Source organism: Tupaia chinensis, unplaced genomic scaffold (assembly GCF_000334495.1).
Source record: "Tupaia chinensis unplaced genomic scaffold, TupChi_1.0 Scaffold146187_1, whole genome shotgun sequence".
In the NCBI taxonomy this organism is placed as follows: domain Eukaryota; kingdom Metazoa; phylum Chordata; class Mammalia; order Scandentia; family Tupaiidae; genus Tupaia; species Tupaia belangeri.
Window position 1 is genome coordinate 1,495,022 of NW_006206042.1, and position 17,066 is coordinate 1,512,087.

Consider the following 17,066-nt stretch of genomic DNA (forward strand, 5'->3'; position numbering starts at 1 on the left):
CCGGCGATAGGTTCAGTCTGAGCAGGAAGTCGCTTGGTTGAGTGATCAGTAACAGGCGGGAGACCGGAGAAGGAAAACCTAGAACGAATTCGGAATTGTTTTCTGTGGGCGAGGCAACCCGGGGTCGGGCTCTGCTGCTCCCTGGCGGTGTGTTGGAGTTACTGGCCTTGCCTTTACTTGCTTCGCAGTGGATCCCTGAGTGTGAGAGATGAGAAATCTATTTCCGCCCAGAGGGAGGACGTTTCTCCAATGGCTGACTTGTCATTAGCAGTGACTTTTTGAATTCTTCTGGTAGGAGGAACTCATTCCTGCACAGGTGGCTATTCACAGCTTCTCCATTTCTGGGCTGAGCTCTCAAGTCTTACCCAGGGCAGTGCCTGTGGTAATAACAACAGCCAACAACATAAAAATGAACGTTTACTGAGCATTTACTATGTGCCAGATATCTTCTAAGTGCCTTCCAGGTATTAAGTCATTTAATCGCCACAATAATCTTATAAGGTAGATGATCTAACTAACCCATTTTATAGGTGAGTAAACTGAGGCACTGGAGCAGTTAAGAAAGTTGACCAACTGCTGGTCGGTGGTTCCAGAATCTATAACAATACAGTGCTGTTTCTTAAAGTAAACAGAAAATTACTTTCTTTTCATATCACCACCCTCATGCCCCTGAATATCATCTGGATTAAACAGCTGTGAGTTTTTTTTTTATTTTAAGAGTTTTGCCATAGGGAACCTGCTGGCAGGAGAGAGAGAGAGACAGAGACAGAGACACAGTGAGAGGAAAAGTGAAAAATTGTCCCCCAGGACATACTGCAACCCCTTCTCCATTCTCTTCCGGGGATCTTGGGCAGGCATGCACATGTGTCTGCGTGAATTTCATGTCAGTGGGTTCAGGACTTTAACCAGGTGAGCCATGGGGAAGTCCAGTGACCTGTTACGCCATCTGCTGGTCCAACAGCTGTGAGTTTTCATATTTTTTATTGATATTCATATTTCTTCATATTCCAAGGTTTCCAAGCTCTTTGGGTCACCCAGAGTTTATCAGTGCTGTTTATTTATTTATTTATTTATTTATTTTTGAGAGGTTTCTACAATAGGTTGTGTGCGCTTGCCAGAGAGACAGAGAGAAACAGAGAGACAGAAAGCGAGAAAAAATCACCCCCTAGGGGGCATGGCCATGCTACAATCCCTTCTCCTCTATTCTCCTCTTGGGATCTTGGGCATGCACACACATGCGCCTGGTGTTTTAAGCCACCGCGTCCGGGATGTGAACCGCAGTCGACTACATGGGAGTCCAGCGACATAGCCATTACGCCAACTGCTGGTCCCAATTATCAGTGCTGGCTTTTTGGGAGGGTTCAGGGAAGGACCTAGATCCGAACGCAGTGTCTCAGCTGCCATCGGACCAGTCCAAATCCTCATTGGAATAATGTGCTTCTAGTGAATCAGCCTACCCATAGTTATGAAAGCTGTTAACCCTTCTCGTATTTGCTTACCAGGCCTTGTGCCAGGCGCTTTCTGGAAGAACCACATAGGGAAAGTGCTCCTGTCGGTACGTGAGTAATCCGAGGCCTAGAGAAGTTGGTTACCGTGGCCAAGGACACACTGATCCGAGCCTGGGGCACTTGGCCAGGTGGATTCTTTCCTCTCTCTGCCCCACCTACCCCTGACACACACATTTGACCGTTTAAACTTCTGGTGCCAGCAAATTAAAAAAAAAAAAAAAGTCTCTTCCCCACAGTTCAAAGCCTGTTCTGACCCCGTGGCAAATGCACTTTACGATTTACCTAGCCGACTATTCTTCCAGGTCCCAGGGCAGCCAGATTGCCCCCTTTCTTCCCTGCACTTCCAGCCCTGACAAGGCCTTTCCTGTTTGGGCTCCCATTTCCCACATATCTCCCTATCAAGCTTTCTTGCCCACCCTGATTCATTTCTTAGCCCCCTTCCCACCAGTAACCCCTGCCCTCCCTCACTTCCTTCTTTGGTCCAGCTGCTCCCCAGGATTTCTGGCTGTACAGCCTGGAAACAAGACCCCACTGCTTGGCCCTTGTGGGTCGATGTTTCTTAGTCCCTTGCCTTACTCTTCTTTCTAGGCTCCCTTCGCTGATTAGGAGAAACTAAATACATCTCTCCCCACCCTCCTACGCCCTCTCCTTGCTTTCTTTTTTCTTTTATTTGGAGAGGTTTTTGCTATAGGGCACGTGTGTTCACCAAAAAGACAGAGACAGAGAGACAGAAAGTGAGAAATCACCTCCCAGGGGGGATGGCCACGCCGTAATCCCTTCTCCTCCATTCTCCTCTCGGGATCCTGGGCACGCACGCACACGCGCCCAGCATGAGTTTAAGCCTCCGGGTACGGGACTCGAACCATGGTCGACTACATGGGAGTCCAGCGACATAGCCATTATGCTAACTGCTGGTCCCTCTCCTTGCTTTCTTGATATCCAGCTCAGGACTCATCTTCTCCAGAAGGAAGACATTTTTGAGAGAGACAGATTCTTTTCTCCCCTGAGCCCATAACTGGCTTTCTCCATCACGTGGGTCTCTGGAGGGCTAGGAGCACATCTGTCAACCACCAGAGTCTCCGTGGAGAAAGGCTGGTAGGTTCTGTTTTTAGGAATTCCCTCTCCTCCGCTGCTCTGTTCCTCCCCTCCCAACATACTCAAGGTAGAAAGGGCGCTGGGTCCCTATCCTGAACTTTGTCCCAAGGTTGTGCTAGTCCGTTGTAGGGAGTGACCGAATCTGAGCTGAACGATGGCGTAGATACCTACTCTTTTGGACCATTGCTGCATAAACAGCAGAGATGAAAGGAAATTATGTTTCAGCCAGAGGCCAGGTAGAGGCTTGTTTAGAACCACAGGAACCGTAAGATGCAAGATGTTCCACAGCCGCCATGGGTAATAGAAAACACCTGGCTTTACCTTCTGCTTCTCTCCCCGCTTTGCCCTGTAAAACCTGGGAACAGCTCAGTGTGGTGATCTCCTTCAGAGATGCCTGGTCCACCCTATGGGCCCAATCCCTGCTTTTTTCTGTGTGTGTGTGTGTGTGTGTGTGTGTGTGTGTGTGTGTGTGTCTGTTTTTTCTAAATCTGTTGCTCCCACACAGAGGGCCCATCCACCACCTCAGGTCCTGGCACTACTCCATTCTGTTGCTAATAGCAGGACATACCTGAGCATGGGTGATTTAAGAGGATGGAGGTTTGTTGAGTTTATGGTTTGGAAGTCCATGGTCCAGGAGCCCCGTCTGGGGAGGGCCTTTGGCTCTCTTAGAACATGCCAGAGGGCAGGCTGCAGCACGGCTGCCTGTGTGTCTTGTCTCTTTCTCCTTATGAACCCATCAGGAGTCAATAGTGACTAATGACTTTAATCCTCCTCTCCTCCCAAAGACCTTGTTTTCTCACTTTTTTTTTTAAAGGTATTTGCCATTGGGCATGTACACTTGCTGAAGAGAGAAAGAGAGAGAGAGACACATGGAGAGAGGCAAAGCAAGAAATAACCCCCCAGGTGTGATGGCCACACCATAATCCTTTCTCCGACATTCTTTTCTTAGGATTTTTGGGCATGCCTGCATCCAACATGATTTTCTAGCTGCCAGGACTTGACATGTGGTTCTCCTTGTGGGAGTCCAGCACCTTAACCACCACGCCACTTGCTGGCCCAGACTCCTCCTTTAATAGCATAGTAGGATTATGTTTCCACCCTCTTAATCCCTTTGCAACCAAATCTCAACACATAAATTGCTTTGGGAGTGGCATCCAGACCATAGTAGGTACCATTTAGTTTTTGTCTTGGGCCCAGAGGAAAAACTATGATGGTTCTGGCTAAGACTCCTGCAACCATCAATGTCAGCCCCTGGCCCCTCTCTCTCCACGTAGTTGAAAAAGGCCGCCTTCTCCTCCCTTCTCTGCACAAGGGTAGTTGACCTTTCAGAAGATCTAGACTCTTTTTGCACTCCCATTTCACCTTGCATAAATATGTCCTCCCAGCAGGGCAGTTGTTTCTTTGATTTGGGGTGACTTCTTTGCATAGGAGCCAAGACAACATCATTTCATCTTTACAATCCATGCATCTAATATGGAACCTGATACATGGTGCTCGAAAACGTTAAATAAAGCAATGAGTGGGAAATAAGTATGTAGAAGCGCATTGGCAAGACAGTGCACGCGCATTTCCGGAACTGAATGTGACTCTCTGGTGCCATGTGACTGTGTGCATTCACCGTCCTTCTTCATGGCATGAGTCTGAGGTCTGGGTGGAATATGGTGTAGCATCTCTTTGAGGTGTACTCTTTTTTTAAAAAAAGAATTAATTAATTAATTAATTTGAAAATTTGACCAGAGAGAGAGAGGGAAAGTGAGAAAGCAAGCCATCAGGCTCAGGACTCCAACCACAGTGAGCAATGTGAGAGTTCAGTGCCTTAAACACCACACCACCTGCTGCCCCCACCAAATCCATACTTTTTTTTTTTAAGAGAGTTTTTTTTGGGGGACCAGCAGTTGGCGTAATGGCCATGTCCCTGGACTCCTATGTAGTCGACTGTGGTTCAAGTCTCAGACTCGGTGGCTTAAACTCATGCCAGGCATGTGTGCGTGTGTGCCCAAGATCCCGAGAGGAGAATGGGGGAGAAGGGATTGTGGCATGGCCATCCCCCCTGGAGGGTGATTTCTCACTTTCTATCTCTCTGTCCCTCTCTGCCTTTCTGGCGAGTGCATGTGCCCTATAGCAAAAACTTCTCAAAAAAAAAAAGTTTTTTTTTTCTTTTTCTTTTTTTTTTTTGCTATAGGCACATGCACTCAATGGAAAGACAGAAAGTGAGAAATCACTCCCTAGAGGGGATGGCTGTGCTGCAACTCCCTCTCCTCCTTAGGATTTTGGGCACGTGCCTGGCATGTGTTTCAAGCTGCCGGGTCCGGGACTTGAACTGTGGTCGGCCATGTGAGAGTTCAGTGCCACCTGCTGGCTCCCAACAAGTCTATACTTTTAAGGAAAGGGTAACTGTGTTAGTGTGATCCTGGCTAAGGCTAATTATTGTTTTTGTACAAAGGGATACATAAGCCTTGTTCTTTTAAATTTTTTCTTCTTAAGAATTATTTCTTTTCTTTTTAAAAAAGAATTATTTTATTTAACTTTATTTATTTATTTATATTTAATTTTATTTATTCATTCATTTATTTTAATTTGACCAGAGAGAGAGAGAGGGAAAGTGAGAAAGCAAGCTACCAGATCTGGAACTTGACCGTGGTTAGCCATGTGGGAATCCAGCACTTTTAACCACCACGCCACCTGCCAGCCCCACATATGCCTTATTCTTTACAGAGCATGTCCTGTGATATATATGTATCTTATACCATGGATGTGTGTGTGTGTGTGTGTGTGTGTGTGTGAGTGAGAGTTATTCCTGAAGAACAATCTGTCAACACTAATGACTAATGTTGGGCTGAGTAGTAAGCTTAAGTAATGCTCCTGACTTCAAGGAATTTACAACATACTTGGACGGTGGGGTTTAGACTCAGATGTAATTATTCTCAGGACATATAATAAAGTGTTAAATCAAAGACTATCAGATTATATATATATAATAATATATATATTAGAAATAAAATTGTGCAGTAAAAATAACAAGTGCAAAAGAACTCAGTGGGGGAAAGATAAGCTTGGGGTTGGGACCACCAGAAAAGTGTTAAGAAGACAAGGATTTTCCTTCCCATTTTGTTCTCTGTCCTTTGAGAAGCTCAACAGAACCATGCTAGGGCATCTCATCTGCTCCTTCCCCAACTGATAAAACTACTTCGACCTCATTCTCACACGCATGGGGACCCAGTTCACTGACTGATATATTGGCAGTTAGAGGTGAAGTCAGAGAAAATTCCTTTCTTTGGGCAGACTCCTGTGTCTTTCCAGGGGAAGGAGTGTCTGGATTTGGGTTGCTATAGTTTTTGGACTACAGTCCAAATTTTCATTGCCTATATATTCTGATTTTCCTGTGTCTAAACACATTTTACATCTAGTACCTGATAATCTGGACACTGGACTTCAGGTGGGGTGATGTGGTAGCCAGCCTCCGAGAGACGGCCCCCCATGAGCCCCCTCATGCCTTATATAATCCTTTTCCATGTTGATATGGTTGTTTTTCAAACTAGTAGGATATTGTGGAATGGCTTGTGGTAAGTGACCTCCTAGGCAGGCTCACAAAAGACTCGGTTTTGGCTTTGTTCTCTCTTGGGAAGAAGAGCTGCCATGTTGTGAGGACACTCAAGCAGTCACACGGCGAGATCGAGGTAGTGAGGAACTGAAGCCTCCTACTAACAGCCATGCGAGTGAGTCAGGGTTTTAGAACTGGATCCTCTACCCCATCTAGACTTTACATGACTTACCCAACATCTTGACTATAACCTCATGCATTTTTTGGACCAGAACCACCCAGAGAAGCATTTCCTAAATTTCTTACGACAGAAACTGGGATTATAAATACTTACTGTTTTAAGCCATCACATTTTAGAATAATTTGATATGTTGCAATAGAAAACAGAAATACTCAATTTGGAGGAGAGAAGAAACTCAAGAAGTGAAATGAAATAAATACAAAGTTAATTAAAAGGAAAAAGTTATACTTGAAGCAATTGCGGTCTGAAGTCACTGTGGTCTGCGCATGTGTTTATTGGGGGGAGTGTGTGTACATTTTCCACATTTGGAGAACCATGTTGTGTAAAGGAACAAACCAGAGTAGTCTGGGTATAGGTTGTGTGTGTGTGTGTGTGTGTGTGTGTGAGAGAGAGAGAGAGAGAGAGAGAGAGATGTTCACGGTATGAGGTTTATGTGGTATTTGTATGGTTAGAGATGATGCACAAATTATTTAACAACTAGCCATGACATAGGAAACAAGCAATTTGGATGAAGCGCCTACCCGTCAGATCTGCTGTTGAGTGCCTGCTGCCCTTGGGTGTGGAGGCTTGAAATGCCCTGGGGTGTGGCCAGAGTATCTTGGACATTTTAATATGTCTTTCCACAAGATGGCACTGATAGCTTTTCCTTGTTTCTCCTTTTTTGTCTTACTGAAAATTTGTGATTTATGTACAGTAGTTAGAGAACACACTGTAACAGAAATCTCACAATTTGCTTGTTGATTTCTTGTACTTTTGACAATTCCGTTGCCTGTATGGAACCTAAAATTATGTTTCGCCTTTAATCCATTCCAGGAGCACATTCAAACTGTAGCTTGGATGTTGGAGAATGCTGTCTTACACCGGATGCTGTCTCGAAGGGAGCTGGAGAGGGGAAAGGAGGCGGGGCCAGGCGTGGGATTTTGAAAAGCCTTTCCTCAGAGACGAGAGCAGAAAGTGGAGTGCTTGCTTAGGTAAGAGCCTCTTGGCAATGAAAAGCGTTTGGTGGACTCTCGCTTCTACGGTTCATGCTGCCCTGAGCCACAGGCTGCCTGGCACTTGCTTTCAGCCCAGTGAGAGCTGGAGCAGAAAACCCAGCTGCTCTGTAATAAGACTTAGAACCTGCAGAACTGTAACAGTAATAAATGCATTTCTTTAGCCACTGAGTTTGTGGCGATGTGTTATCATCTATTTTATTTTCTTATCTTTAATATATTGGATATTGGTTGCAATACTAGGTTTTCTTTTAAGGCACAGGTGCTTGCCAGAGAGAGTGAGAAAGCACCCCTAGTGGGTATGGCCAAACTGCACCCCTTTCTTCATCCTCCTCTGAGATTTTGGGTCCACAAGTACAAGTGTCTGGTATGATTTTTCAAGATGCCAGATCTGGGACTTGAACCATGCTGTGGACCATGTGGGCTCCAGTCATCTTTACTATCACGCTGCCAACTGGCCTGACCCCTGAGGTTTCTAAATTGCTGTTTTTTTTTGTTTGTTTGTTTGTTTTTGTTTTTACTATTTTGCTGTAAGGTCCATGCGCTTGTCAAAGAGAAACAGAGAGGGAGACAGAGAGGGAAAGTGAGAAATCACCCCCGAGCCATCACCATGCCACCTGCTGCTCACTAAACTGCTGTTTTATTTTTCATCTCTTTCCTCCTTAAGTTTCCAATCTCCCAAACTACAGACCACTCAGTTCATTTTCTATTCAAAGGCAACAAATGTGATGAATCAGTGGAGCTTAGGAATTGTCAGTGACTGGTTTCCTTCAGGCATCTTCCTGAGCTCCTGGCTGTCCGTGCATCCACTTGTAGAGCAGTGCTTTTCTCAAGGTGTGATTCATGCGGGAGCTTGTGAGAAATGTGGCCTCGCAGGCCCAACCCCACACCTGTGGGATCTCCAGGTGGATCACGTTCACACCTCTACCTGAGAAGCCCGGTAGAGACAGGTTTGTCCTGCGGCTCTGCTCGATGGTCACTGGTAGCACTCAAAACATAGCTTGGTCACAGAGGAGGCGACTTGGAGACCTCCAGGTGTCTCCCCTCTGGAACTGAGAAGCAGCAGCCGAGCAGGGGTGTGAGCAGAGGAACCCAGCAGCAAAGGGAGAGGGCCCACAGGGGCCTGAGTGACCTGGGTGAAAGCCCGAGGTCAGGGAGAAATGCCCAAGAGTCCAGGATTAGAACGATCTGTAGGCTTTATCTACAGGTTAGGGAGCTGTCCAAGAAAAACATGCAGAAACGTACATGTGCCTTTCCTGTTTTTGTTCGTAGGAAGGGTGTGGTTCTCAGATTTCCTTTCTGGAGGAATGCTTCAAACATCACTCCCTATTCTCCCCTCCTTTAAACCTCGTTCCAAACATGGCAGAAGCTGGCCCAGTAATTACCCTGGAGTTTCAGCACGTCCAGCCTCTCTGCAGTTGGGAGGAAAAGGGATGGGGCTGTGGACAGACAGACTCCTCTCATGTCCCCCGGTGCCCCCTCCACAGTAGACCTCCTTAGGACCCGTCACCTCCTTGGCTCTCTGCCTGGCCCTCTCCTCCAGCCTCCCCACATGCCTCCTCTGTGCAGTCGTGCTGACTTTCACGGAACACAGGTCTTCCGTTTCCAGCTCCTCAGTAGCTCCTTATTGCCTCTGAGGGAGACCGAATGGGAGGTAGGAAAGGGTGGGTAGAAGAAACTCAGGAAAGAAGCCTTTAGTAGACATGGGAATGCATGTAGATGGGGCACATGGTCTGTGCAACGGCATGCCACGACTGAGTGAGAAAAACACACCTTGCCAATCTTCTATGTCTATCTGAAAATCTTTGAAAAAATAAAGAAAACCCAGCAGAGCAAAAATTAATGGTACATATCATAATGTGGTGCTCTTTGTTGAAAGTTACTGCGGGGCCAGCTGGTGGTGTGGTGGCTAAAGCTGCTGGATTCCACGTGGTCGACTTGAGCCACAAGGTTCAAGTCCTAGTCCTGGCGGCTTAAAAAACACACTGGGTATGTGTGCCTGAAATCTCGAAAGGAGAAATGGAGAAGAGTTGCCATCCCCCATGCAGGGAGCTTTCGCACTTTCCCTCTCTCTTTGCCTCTGTCACTCTCTGTCTCTCACTGGTAAGCATACCCACCTTCTGGCATAAAGAAAAGAATACGATAATATCCTTGATTTGATGATTGCACACTGCATGTAGGCTTTGAAATCCATATTATACCCCACAAAGATGTATAATGATTAAATGTGAATAAGAAATAATAAAATAAAACAACAAAAAAAAAAAGCTCACAACAGAGAGACTGGGATACGAAGCCCTCCAGGCCTCTTGCTTCCACTTCAGCCTCGTCTTACCTCCTGTCTGTAGTGTGTGTCCCATCACTCTGAACAGCATAGGGGTCATCAGAGAAGGAGAGTGCTCTCATGAGCCCGTGTCCAGGCTGCACCCTCGCCCTGTCCTGCTCACCTCTGGTCTGCAGCAACGCCTCCTCTCCCTCCACAGTCAGCCAGAGAACCGAACACCTTCTCTAGGAAGCCCTCCCTGCTCCCTTACGGTTCATGTGTTCTACTCTTCTTCTGAGCTCTCATAGCGTTTCTATCAGAACATTTAACATATGGGGCTGGCAGTGGTGTGGTCGTAAAGGCGCTGGACTCCCACATGGCTGACTACGGTTCAAGTCCCAGACCTGGTGGTTTGCTTTCTCACTTTCTCTCTCTCTGTCTCTCTCTTTCTGGTCAAATTAAAATAAGTAAATAAAGTCAAATAAAATAATTCTTTTTTTTTTTTTTTAGAGGTTTTTGCCATAGGGTATGTGTGCTCGCCAGACAGATAGAGACAGAGAGACAGAAAGCGAGAAATCGCCCCCCAGGGGGGATGGTCACGCCGCAGTCCCTTCTCCTCCATTCTCCTCTCAGGATCTTGGGCACGTACGCACACGCACCTGGTGGGAGCTTTAAGCCACCGGGTCCCGGACGTGAACTGCGGTCGACTACATGGGAGTCCAGCGACATAGCCATTATGCTAACTGCTGCTCCCCAAATAAAATAATTCTTTTAAAAAAGAACATTTAACATGCATATCAATGTGTGTGTGCATATATATGTATACACATATATATATATCCAGAAGGTGAATGAGCTTACCAGAGAGAGACAGAGAAAGAGAGATAGAGAGAGGAGAAAGCACCTCTCAAGGGGAATGGTCACACCATAATCCTTTTTTCTCCATCTCTCCCTCTTTTCAGGATTTTGGGGATACACACACACACACACACACACACACAGTGTATTAGTGTGTTTCTGAAGTTGCCAGGTCTGAGATTCGAACTGCACAGTTGCCAATGTGGGATCCAGCTACCTTAACCACCAACCACCAAGCCATAGAACTGGTCCTATTATATATTTAAAACTCATGTAAAACTTTTATTGCTATATTATATTATACAAATGATATATGTTTATTGTAAAAGCATTAAAATACATATCCTCTGAAAAGAAAAGAAATGATTACCTTTTCTCTTAGTTGATGTTCAATTAGGAGAAGAGAAGACACCTTATGCTTTTGAGGTAGGAAGGGAAGCGACATAAGGCATTAGAGGTTCCAGGTGATTCTAGCTTGTGACACCTCAGTGAGATGCTCTTGAAGACCTGGCCTGGAAGCCAGTGCACTGTCAATCTCCGGAACAACTGGAAACCTCCCACTGATGATCTCAGTCTGCATCATTTACTGACCTAAGGAGTCTCAGGATATTCACCTAGATGCTGTCTTAAATTTGGCATCTCTTGGGCCAGCAAATGACATAGCGGTTATGTCACTGGGCTCCCACATGGTTGACCGCTGTTTGAGTACTGGCCCTGGTAGCTTGAAACTCACACTGCGCGTGTGCGTACACAGAAATCCTGAGAGGAGGATGGAGGAAAAGGGATTGCGGCATGGCCATCCCTTCTAGAAGAGTGATTTCTCACTTTCTGTCTCTCTGGCTAGTGCACACACCCTATGGCAAAAAACATCTCTCTAAAAAAACAAAGTAAAACAAAACAACCACACACACACACACACCCCTTGTCGTTTCCCCTGCATTTGCCTGCCTCTAGGAAATAATGGTCTCTTCTGTCTTCTTCAAAATTTCACACGAGTGCCTTTCATAGCCACTCAAGATAGATGGGGAAGGGGGTTTTGAAAATGTTGTTCCCAGCATCTCCTCTGCGGCACAGAGAACTTAGAAATGAAAGGCATCGATGTTAAGTTTACAGGAGACAATGCACCTAAAGATAACCACATTTTGGTGCACTACCTTTTAGTGTGTGTGTGTGTGTGTGTGTGTAAGTATAAGTGAATAATGTACTTATAAAATTCTTTCTTTAATGTGTTCTCTCTGCCTGTATATCTATATGCATTTCTCCCCTCTGGCTCCTTGAAGGTTTAATGAGCCTGCTTCTCCACATTTTAGAGCAAGGATTCCCAGCACTGGTTTGATGACACCCTGGAGTGTCTTCATTTATCTCAGGGGGTGCCTTGAAATTCACAAAACAAGATTAATTTAAATTCATTTCGTTTAAAAAAGTAAACAGACATTATATAGTAATTACAGGTACAAGTGTGTGTGTTGAAATCCAACTAATAAATGCCTGCCTTAGAGAGAAATCAAGAAGATGGGGGTAGGGTTGGAAGGGACTATAAAGATGGTTTCATCTGAATCTTTTCTACAGTCCCCCCTCCCATTACTTCCAAGTTGATATTTTCCAGAACCAATCATGTTTCTCAAAGTGGGAGTGAGGGCTATTAGAAATGCAATCTCCCAGTGCGCGGGTCTATCTGCTGCTGTGCCTACCACGGGGCCTGGCATAGAGGAAGGCTTCCGGAAACAGATTGTGATCAGGTGTGTGTTAGGGTGACGCTCAGGGTGGTGTTGGAGGTGCATGGTGCATGAGAGTTCCAGCTCTGTGGGATCGAAGTTCAGGAGATACCTGAGGAGATGGTGGCCTGAGGAGAAACTCCATCCGAGTTCTCGGAGAACGTGGACTCCTGGACGATTCAGGAGTAACGGGCCTGGGCTGAGATGCCCTTGGGCTTAGATGACCATTCAGAAGCTTCTGTAATCGCCTATTTACAATTTGTTTAAATAATCAGAGAGTTAGAGAAATCAGCATCAAAGCATACGAAGGTCAGGGACTTGCTACTGAGGATACAGTCCCAAGGCCATCGATATGGGAAATCATTTTAAGTTCTGACACCAGGATCTTTGAAACAATAGAGCTGGTGGTTGGTTCAAACCCTGGCGCTGCCACGTAAGCCTGTTTATCCCTGAGTAAATTTCTTTTGTGCTCAATGCCCCTCTCTGTACAGGGGAGATAATCAGAATGCCTACCTCATAGAGTTGTAGGGATTAAGTGAATAACCCGTGTAAAGTGTTTTGAACAATGTTTGGCACAGTAAGAAATCAATAAATGCTGGCTATTGATATAATTATCATCACAGTAGTCTCTATATACTTATCAGGATCATTTGTCAGAGGTGTTTCAAATACCAAGTGCTTTAGTGGCTCCATACGGTCCCAAAGAATAGGTTCAGGAAGTCCTCCCGTTGTCCTCCAGATTGGAGTAGGGACATCGTTCGCTAGAACTTAGGCGAAGGGTTAATTGTATTGCAAGCAAGTGAGCAAACACAACAGAACAGAACAAAAAACCCCTCATCTATTAATTGAGTTTTCAGTGAATTCTCTTGTCACACTGAGATGGGAAATTCTGCTTCATGGGGAAAAAATAGTGCCAACATACCTGGATTCTTAGACTCACAATTGGTAGCAAGGGAAAATGTATCTTTTAGCACAGAGTTTTATGGCCTATCAATTCTTGAAAGCAAGACGTCACTAATCAAGAGTCAGTTTAAAAGTGTGGAAGCAGCAGTTAGCGTAATGGGAACTAGCAGTTAGCGTAATGGCTATGTCGCTGGACTCCCATGTAGTCAACCGCAGTTCGCGTCCCGGACCCAGTGGCTTAAAACTCATGCTGGGCACGTGTGTGTGCGTGCCCAAGATCCCGAGAGGAGAATGGAGGAGAAGGGATTGCGATGTGACCATCCCCCCTGGGGGGTGATTTCTTGCTTTCTGTCTCTCTGTCTCTCTTTGTCTTTCTGGTGAGCGCACACACCTTATAGCGAAAAAGTCTCTCAAAAAAAAAAAAAAAAAAAGAAATGTGTTCATCATTAACCACTACTATTAATGAAGAACTCCATCCTCTTCTGAAGAAGATGACTCATAGGAAGCGAACCTTTGAGGCCCTTAAAACACATTTCAGATTCTCTTTATTTTAGTGAAAAACTAAATATACCTGTATCCTTAGATGAGAAAGACAAATCAAGTCCGACGTCTGGTCTTAGTGAAATTCAAATACTGGATTTGAAATGCCAGTGGTTCTATTAAATTCTTTTTCTCTTGTGTAAATACAGGAATCTACATTGTATGATGTTCAGATGTTCAAACAGTTATTTAGGATGAGAAAATTTGCAAATTCATACAGAATTACTCTGACCGTTAACAGATACAAAGTTGATGAATCAGAGTCATTTATTTGACATTCATGAAACCCTAAAGGCCTCCATCCAGAACAAGTATCGAATGCATAAGAACCTGGAAAGATGGAGGTGAAAACAATGCTTCTGAAGTTGTTAGATTTGTTTTTTTAGTCTTTTGGATTTCTAGTAGACTACTTCGGTAGTAATCTTAGCCTTCCTTGTCCTTATGTTTATAAAACTCTGTATCTCTTCTGTTCAATTAAACAAGTATGTACCAAACATGCCTAAGTTAATAAGATACTGGGCTATATAACTGAACTGGGGCATAGAGAAAAGTGTGAAACTTACACTTTGGTGCTAACATAGACTGTTAGAGCAGGGACTTTACTGGATCACACCATCTACTATCCACACCCTTGTAAAAGGGGTCTTTAAAAAGTAACAGGATTGGTGTGCAGTGTATTCATGTTGGGAAAATTCATTTTACAAGTTGCAATGATGTACAGTGACTAATGTATAAAATAGATGTAAAAAAGTGAAAAATGAAATTAAAGTATGAGTTTATTTTGGTACAAAAATGAAAGGCCTGCATAGTTTTTCTATACATGCACTTTCCATGAACTTTTGGAAGACCGCATGTTCAAGTATTTGTCTACCACATCGGTACTGGGCTCGGCTATGTGACTTGCTTTGGCTCATAGAACATAAGCAAATGTGATGGGAGCAGAGGATTGGCAAGCATTTGCACACTGGGGCTTGACCCACTGGAACCCTGAGAGCACATACTACCATGCTGTGAAGAAGTGCAGAGTTAAATACTGTGAAGTAGGAGAGGCCAATTGAGCTCAATCTCTGGAAATCCTCAACTGCATGAGTGATCTCGGGCATAACCAGCAGGAGAATGAGGCAGCTCACCCATAGAACCATGAGAAATAATAAGTTGTTAAGCCACCAGGTTTCGGATGGTTTGCCACACAGAAATGGAAAACTGATATAAAAATTGATACCTGAAAGTCATGTGTGACTGTAACAAAACCCTAAGGGACTGGCTTTGAGACTGAGTGGCTGGCAAAGCAGTAGGAGCAGCAGATAGAGTGTCAGGGGATATGACAACCTTATAGGAAGCAGCTACTGGAGGCTGAAAAAGGACAAACCATATTACAGAGGGCAACACTGTCACCTCCAGAAACTTGGAAGATAGAACATATACTTAATGAACTTGTGGGTCTGGCTTAAGAAAACTTCCATTTAGATTGATGAAGGGCTCAATTAGCTTTAAAAGTTACATATCCTAGGGTATAGGAAGAGAGAGGAACTAAAGAAAGAACTTGTATTTGCAAGCAGAATTTAGAGCAAATATGAAGTGTCCGAGATGTGTTATAGGTTGGGAAATGAAACTTTCCCATTTTCAGTCTCTCCCGCTGGCAAAAGATTCTCAAAGTAAGAACTGGTCTCCGGCTACAAATGAAATCAAGGGTGGAGCTACAAGACTTTGTTAAGACCACGGAAAGATCGAGAACGTCTACTACACATTTTCAGCTGGGCAAAAGGGCTTCTAAGAACATCAAGGGCACCTTGACTTATGACCAAAGTAGAGGCCTGCCTCGAAAATGCTTGTGGGCCTAGATATTATCTAACGAAGTGTACACAACCGAGTATGTAGAGACTCCATAAAATTTACTAACAACTGGATTGGTGTAGACTAAATGGTACAGAGGAAGTTCAAAATAAAGAGACAGGAAATAAACTGACAAAATTACTCAGCTACAAACACAAGAAATTTTTATTGAAAAGCGAGTCGATCTCAAGGGTCAAAACCATACACTTACATGGGACTAGCAGTTAGTGTAATGGCTATGTCGCTGGACTCCCATGTAATCAACCGTGGTTTGCGTCCCGGACCCAGTGGCTTAAAACTCACACCGGGCGCATGTGCGTGCATGCCCAAGATCCCGAGAGGAGAATGGAGAAGAAGGGGTTGCGGCATGGCCATCCCCTCTGGGGAGTGATTTCTCACTTTCTGCCTCTCTGTCTCTCTCTGTCTGTCTGGCAAGCGCACGTGCCCTATAGAGAAAACCTCTCAAAACAAACAAACAAACAAACAAACCCCCCAAAAACCCCCCAAAAACATATACTTACAGAGGGTAGAACTTGATTCTCTCCAAGAACCATTCTCTGTACCCAGAGCAGGGAAGTCCTGCAACATATGCATGACTGGATTTCAGAATTACGATGGAGCAGTGATGATGATGTGGCTCCCTTTCTGAACTACATGTTGTGCTGTCTATGTCTCTGATTATTGTCTTTCCACAATGATTCTAAGCTTGGCTATTAGACTTGGAACATTATTAGCACATGTGTTGTAAACCAAGGCTTAAAAAATGTTTGCACTGGGACCAGCAGTTGGCCTAATGGCTATGTCTCTGGACTCCCATGTAGTCGACTGCAGTTTGAATCCCAGACCCAGTGGCTTAAACTCATGCCAGGCATGTGTGCGTGTGTGTCCAAGATCCCGAGAGGAGAATTGAGGAGGAAAGTGGATGAATATGGGAGATTTGCTGCTGAGTGAAGCAAGCCAGGCTATGAAAGAGAGACATTGTATGTCTCCACTTAACATATACTGACTGTCCGCACTCTATGGTGGAAACTGAGAGGTTGAACATAGATACACTGAAAATGGTTATAGACAATACGGGAGGAGGATGGGAGAAGGGGGAGAATGTAAGGAAGGAAATTAAGGAGCAAAAGAGATAGGCAGGACATTTATGGGATACAGAAGTGGGTTATTATCAGTTGATGATAATGTGTTCAGTACTTCAACTGGACTGGTGTGAAGTGTATTCATGTTGGCTAAATGCAATTTATAAGTAAAGGGATGTATGGTGATTAAATGTGTAAAATAAAAAATAAAATAAATAAATAAAATTTAATAAATAGGGACCAGCAGTTAGAATAATGGCTATGTCACTGAACTCCAATGTAGTGGACTGCAGTTTGAGTCCCGGACCCGGAGGCTTAAACTGACGCCAGGTGCATGTGTGTGCGTGCCCAAGATCCTGAGAGGAGAATGGAGGAGAAGGGATTGTGGTGTGGCCATCCCCCTTGGGAGGTGATTTCTCACTTTCTGTCTCTCTGTCTTTCTCTGTTTTTCTGGCGAGCACACACGCCCTATAGCAAAAACCTCTCAAAAACCAA

General features: G+C 44.7%; 1 long non-coding RNA gene across 3 annotated transcripts in view; it reads left to right on the forward strand.

Moving 5' to 3' along the window:
* The first annotated feature begins 34 nt into the window (after nucleotides 1-34).
* The window catches only part of LOC102488836 (uncharacterized), a 57,277-nt gene continuing 40,245 nt past the window's right edge, over nucleotides 35-17,066 (forward strand). For 2 of the 3 annotated variants that reach the window (XR_337455.3, XR_001369767.2), the window contains exons 1-3: nucleotides 1,371-1,555; nucleotides 2,452-2,603; nucleotides 7,199-7,356. This is a non-coding gene — a long non-coding RNA (uncharacterized LOC102488836). Of the gene's footprint in view, nucleotides 465-1,370; nucleotides 1,556-2,451; nucleotides 2,604-7,198; nucleotides 7,357-17,066 lie in introns of those variants that run through there. The other variant, XR_001369766.2, reaches the window with a different exon arrangement.